Source organism: Chrysemys picta, chromosome 14 (genome assembly GCF_011386835.1).
Source record: "Chrysemys picta bellii isolate R12L10 chromosome 14, ASM1138683v2, whole genome shotgun sequence".
NCBI classification, from domain to species: Eukaryota; Metazoa; Chordata; order Testudines; family Emydidae; genus Chrysemys; species Chrysemys picta.
This window is the reverse complement of record NC_088804.1, coordinates 37,976,155-37,982,509: the sequence shown is the minus strand read 5'-3', so window position 1 is coordinate 37,982,509 and position 6,355 is coordinate 37,976,155. Positions and strand designations below refer to the sequence as shown.

The window sequence follows — 6,355 nt, the reverse complement described above, 5'->3', positions numbered from 1 at the left end:
GCAGCAGAACTCACAAAAACAATGTTTCTGTACCCAGCCAGCCCCACCCCTTTTTTGGAGCACCTAACTGGATGAAGCTAAATGTCTAGGTTCCCAGAGTCTCTACATTCTGGATAGTCTGTGGTGCAAACAGAGTGCAAACACACTAATTATGGTCAACTAGTATTTTAACCACTAACATGTAATAGCAATTGTACTCAAATGACAAATAAGTGGAACATATCACCAAAAATTGGATCACCAGTAGTTCTGGGCGTAATTTTTGGCTGAAACATTTTTCAGTGAAAAATGCCGATTTGGTGACACTGAAATGTTTCATGAATTTATTTCACTTTTGCTGAATTGTTCATTTTCGGGGGAGGGGGGAGAAATCAAAACTTCTGAACAAATCAAAACGTTTCATTTGACATTTTTGAAGTGAAATGTTTTCATTTATTGTTTTGAAAACATTTAAAATGCTTGAAATTGAAATGAAAGGTTTAGTTTTTCCATATTCTCTCTCTCTTTTTGGAATTGCCAGAGAACAAAAAAATCCATTATTCACCTGGGGTTAATCAGCAGTTTTTTTCTAAGCTATGTCTTTTGCTTTTCATGCAACAAACATAATATGAAGGGACCACACAATGGTCAAATAACTGTGTTTACTAACTATACAGAACATACAGGTTCTAGTTATATATACAGACTGCAGCTTTGGCAGGTTTCTAAACATAGAACAGAGTAAGCCCTGCTAAAGGATTCACAAATTACTTAAAGGATACAATGAATTTCTATATACTACATTCTCCTCCCCTTTAAATGCAAAAGGACATTAAAAACTTATAAATGCATTACTCATTAAAAGTACAACGTGCTACAAGTTTAGTCTGAGAGATGGATTATGACTTCTCTCTGGATAACTTCTAGGCATCCTAGCAGCATCTGGAACAGTGGATTTACTTTCTAATGTAGCTGTATCAGCAACATCCTTCTGCTTGATAATGGTAGGGCCAGTCGAAGTTGACACAGGGACATAAGGCTCAGTGGTATGATCACAAAGCATTTAAAGGGATACTGCACAATTCCTATACACCAGGGGTTCTCAACCTTTTTCTTTCTGAGGCCCCTTCAACATGCTCTAAAAATTCCAGGCCCCACTTGTTCCACAACTGTTTTTCTACATATAAAAGCCAGCGCTGGTGTTAGGGGGTAGCAAGCAGGTGATTGGTCGGGGCCCTGTGCCACGGGGGGCCCAGCAAAACTAAATTGCTCAGGCGTTGGCTTCAGCCCTGGGTAGCGGGGCATGGAGCCCCGGGCTTCAGCTCCATGTGGTGGGGCTTTGGCTTTCTGCCCTGGGCCCCAGTGAATCTAATGCTGGCCTTGCTTGCAGACCTGGACTCCTGGTTGAGAACTGCTGCTATACACTATACAAATCTCGTTGTGAAATAGCTGATTTGGCTCTAAATGTGGAAACATTGACATTTTTGCATGCTCTAATGTGAAAAGAAAATCAGCCGGATGAATTTCAATTTTTTTTTAAAGTTGAGATTTTCACTTAAAACTAGTATGAATTTTTGTTTTTCTTCAGTCGAATGTCTTTTTAGGGAGATTAACATGAGTGTATTTGTTGTTGTTGTTGAAATTGAACCATGTCTGCAAATTTGAAATGAAATACAAAACCCTTGAACGTCAAGGGTTTCTCAGATAAGAACGCCCCCTGCTGAGTCAACAGCATCTCTTCTTACAACACCTGAGTTCTGGAGGTCTCCAATCCAATCCTGCTTTGTTTGAGACACTGGATAAAATCATTGACCCTCTACAAATTCAGGCTATCTAAACGTTGTGTTGTATCGGCAGTAAAAGAAAACTCGTACAAACCTCAAAAGCACTGACTTAGTGTGGATCAATTCCCATTTATGCAGGCACAGTATAATGTGTGGGTGGACTTAGATGGGAATTATATCAGTAAATGTACTGCTACTGCACACACGGAAATCTAATGATTTTCCATGCCCTCATTTTTGGCCTTGTAAAGACTGACAACATGGTCAATAGTTGGACATTCTGTGGCTCCCTTATTGAACAGTGTCATCTCACATTTGCCTTCATCTCCAACCGTGGTGAAACAAATGAGAAGCCCAAAGGCCATCTCTCTCCCTCCCTTCACTTATTCTTACTGAAAAACAAATAGAAGTGGAGAAATGTGCATGCTAAGGCATTTTTAAGAAGCACAAAAAACTATAAAGATTTGGGTAGTGCTAACTGTAATTCATAGGTTCAGGAAAAAATACATACACAGACAGGTGATGGTGCCGGGGCACATTGGTGTGGTGGTGTTTGTCTAAAGATTCAATCACTGGTATATATGAGACATGGAAATCATCTTAATGATCAGAGCAAAGAGGCACCAAAGATTTATGCTGTTTCTTACATTTTAATTCAGTAAAGACTTATTTACATGCTTAACTTAATGCACTGTGAGTCGTCCGACTGAAGTCCATATAGAATCAGGGCCCTATTTTGGAATATTCTTTACAAATAATTAAACTGCATATGTTAACAAATGAATGCTGGTGAAATCAGTGTTTTTGCTAGCACTTCAATTAAAAGCAAATCTTTTCAGCAAATGTGGATTCTGGAAGTAGAACGTACTCTTTGCTTACGAAGAATGAAACCGGTGCATCGCAGCAGAGGAAAGATGGAGACAGAAAGACGAGTTTTGCTTGCTGCAGGATATAGTCATTAAAGGTCACATTTTGCCCCTCTTATTCCTGGTGAGTAGTACTTTATTCCTCAAACAGTATTTCTGGGCCTTTCTTATGGCATTTTGGTGCTTTCAGTCTTAGCTGGGAGTCTGAAGTGCCGAGCTGTGTGAAAAAAAAAGTGGAACATGATTGAACGTCCAATAAAGTTTGGTTTTGATTGGTGTTAATTTTGGATGATGGGTAAGGGGTGGGGTTCACCAATCTCTAGCTATATTGCCACTAGTATGTCACTTAATATAACTGCTGAAGAATATTAGACAAATCCAGGGTCTGTCCACTTTTACAAAATGCTGCAAAACCTTTTTGATAAAACTTTCCCACCATAACCGGAACAGCATTCACAGCATCAGCAAGATACCCTACCCCAAACAGAGCTTCCTGTAACTTGAAAAGGAAGAAGAGCCAGAGACTGTGAGGTCCACTTGGTACTTCACCGTTGCCAATCTGTATTACATGGAAGGCACTCAGATACTTTGGTGATGGGCCGCAGTTCACAACCCTAGAATACATAGATAGCTATATCAGAAACTAAAAAACCTAAAGCCAGTCTTTGCTGCCTTTGTTTGCTAAGGTATTGAAAGGTCTCATGTGGATTTTCCATCAAAGGCTATTCCTTCCGAGGTCTTTCTACTATGGACCAACTCATTGGCCAGTTTCCCTGCTGCTCCCCTGCCATTCCAGGGCTGCCCCATTAGTGTTAGAGGATTTTACTACATTATTATTTTGCTTTTCTCTCTTGCATCTGTTAACTTCAGCCACATGTGAGGTCCCTGAAGTCCATATTCTGCCATCCTTACTCATGTTGAATAGTACCTTTGCTCCTCAAAAGATGGTTTGGGCATTTCTTCAGGTATTCTGATTCTCTATTTTGGTCAGTGCCTCCTACTGTTTCCTCTCCTCCAATGCAGGGAAATGGCTACTGATGTAGTTTGCATGGTCAGAGCTCCATACTAAGGTGTACACCAAAAGAAGTTGGTATACACCCTGCATGAATGTAGACCTATGTCGTTGGTTTTTTTTAGAAGCAGAAACGGGGAAGCCATTTTATTCCAGCTTTTTAAAGGATCATTGTTTTAAGAGGCTGCCACGGGTTATGCAGTGTTTTCACACATGTTTATTTTATACATTAACAATAATGTTGGTCAAAATATTATGGATTTTGACAACAATTTAAAATGTTGACCAAAAAGCAACCCCCCCTTTTACCATCCCTAGTTAAAGTTTGTGAAAAGAGATGCCAGCAGAACTGAAAAGCACACCACTCTGCATTTGCTGCTACATACAGTTTGCAATCAAATTTGGCATCTTTCCTTTTTCACTTCCTGGACTGTGCTAGTTTCTTATTACACAGGCCAACCAAAGCCTAAAAGAGACTCTTTCCAAATCTGTGCAGAAAGCATGATGCATGGGGTCATGTGTCAAGGTAATATAACATTCCAGACACAAAGATTTCCCAGGAAATACACATCCAGATCAATATAAAAGTAAATAGTCTGATAATTAGAGTTCAGAATCTGCTAAAAGTAGAGCAGGGTCTATGAAATGGTCGACTGCAGCTTCATCAAATAGATACAATAGTCCCATCCAATCTGATAAAGTGTGAGATAGTCCAAAAGCAACACTTAACAGTGCACTGTCAGCGCTGGGATCTCGCTTGCTTAACCTAGAACAGGGTAGAGAAGCAAAAAATAAAGAGGAAGGGACAGAATTTCGGCAGGGAGCATGAATAAGCCCTCAGTAGTTCAGGAGTCACCGGTAATAATAATAAAGCAGTAAAACAAAGTAGACCATTATATGAGATCCGATCCTGCTTCCAGTTATGTCAGCTGGAATTTTGCCACCGATTTCAATTGCGGAGGGATTACGCCCATGATGGAAGAATTTGTCATTGGAACTTTTTAACCTGAGAAAAGTCTTTGAAACGCTTTTAGAGAAAATACCAATAATAATATTTGTGCACAAATACGTACCCTGGGAAACTGTCTACACAGGGAGATGATGTCTGATCCCAGAGGACTTTTTAATCTAGCCAACAAAGGTTAGCAACATCCGATGGCTGGAAGTTGAAATCAGCAATATTCAAACTGGAAATAAGATGCACTTCTTTAATACTAAGGGTAATTAAACATTGGAACAGATTATGAAGGGAAGTGGTACATCTCTATCACCTGGAGTCTTTAAATGAAGATTAGGGGCAATATTTTCAAAAATGGCTATGGCTAATTAAGGAACTTAAGTCCCCTTATCCGAAGTAAGTTAGGCACTTTGGGTGTATCTACACTGCCGTGTAAGTCCAGGGTTTGAACTCAGGCTCAATACTGACCCCCACCCCTTCTGTCTACACACAAATTATGCTAACCCTGGGTCCCAGGACCCCATGGGGGTGAAGGGTCAGAGCCTGAGTCAAGCTGGGACCCAGTGTTCAAGATCTGTTGCTTTGCAGTGTAGACGAAGCCCCGCTGGACTTGTGCCCAGGCAGTTTGCCAAAAGAGCCCCATTATACACCATGAACAAAGGGCTAGAGTGGCCACATTTAGGGAGGGTGCTAGGAAGTCTGGGGTATGGGTGATTGGACTCAGGCCCACATAATGCCATGTAGACACTGGAGCCGGAGATTGGGACCCAGGATTCCTAATCAATTCCTAATGTAGTGTTTTAAATGAGTATAGATGCTCAAGTCCTAGTTTAACAAACCCAGGGGCTGCTAACTTGAGTTCTACTAACCCAGGGCTTACATTGCAGTGTAGCTATACCCTAGGGGTATACCTTCATGGGGATCAAAAAACCCATGGCTGACTCAGGGTCATGGGGCTTTTGCTGCAGAGGTAAAAATTGCTGTGTAGACATTCGGACTCAGGCTACAGCCCAAGCTCTGGGATCCAGAGAGGGAGGAGGTCCCAGATCTCAGGTTCCAGCACAAGCCTTCATGTCTACACCACAATTTTTAGCCCTGAAGCCCAAACTCCATGAGCCTGAGTCAGCTGATTTAGGCCAGCTGTGGTCATCCTGTGAGGCTTTTATCCCCATGTAGACCTATCGTGTGGGGTCCACCGGGAATTAGGCATCTAGGCGTTTTGCCTACCTGCATCTTTAGGCACCTAAATCCCTTTCAAAATCCTGAATCCCACTGAGATTTAGGCTCCTATGTCACTTTTGACAACATGACTTAGGTGCTTTGAAAATTTTATCCTGCTGTCTTTCCAAAAAACAAAAATAAAAAATAAAAAGCTTTAGTTCAACCACAAGCTATTCACACAGGAAGCACTGTGTGAAATCAGTGATTTGTGCTACACAAGAGGTCAGATTAAATGATGATTAGAATGGTCCTTTCTGGCTTTGGAATCCATGAATCTTAGTAGGAACACGACTGAAAAAAGTTTACTAGATCACAGGGGCTGACTTATTTTTCCTGGTCAGTGCTCTACCCTCACTTTGCCCTGAGGCCCCATCCCACGCCTTCCCCCGAGGCCCCGCCCTCACTCTGCCTCTTCCCACCCCTGCCCCGCCCCCGCCCCCGAACCCCCCATGCCTACCTGTTGCTCGCTCCTCTTCACTCTCCCCGAGTGCCTTTTGTCAGCCACCGAACAGCTGATCAGTGGCCAGCCCCAGGG

At 41.9% G+C, this 6,355-nt stretch overlaps 1 long non-coding RNA gene across 1 annotated transcript; it reads right to left on the bottom strand.

The window, feature by feature from the left end:
* Positions 1–464: 464 nt before the first annotated feature.
* On the bottom strand, positions 465–5,904 carry LOC135975638 (uncharacterized). The gene is made up of 3 exons (XR_010592616.1): positions 4,715–5,904; positions 3,108–3,243; positions 465–2,846 (listed from the first exon to the last, which is right to left on the bottom strand). It is a non-coding gene; the product is annotated as an uncharacterized LOC135975638 (long non-coding RNA).
* Positions 5,905–6,355: the final 451 nt, after the last annotated feature.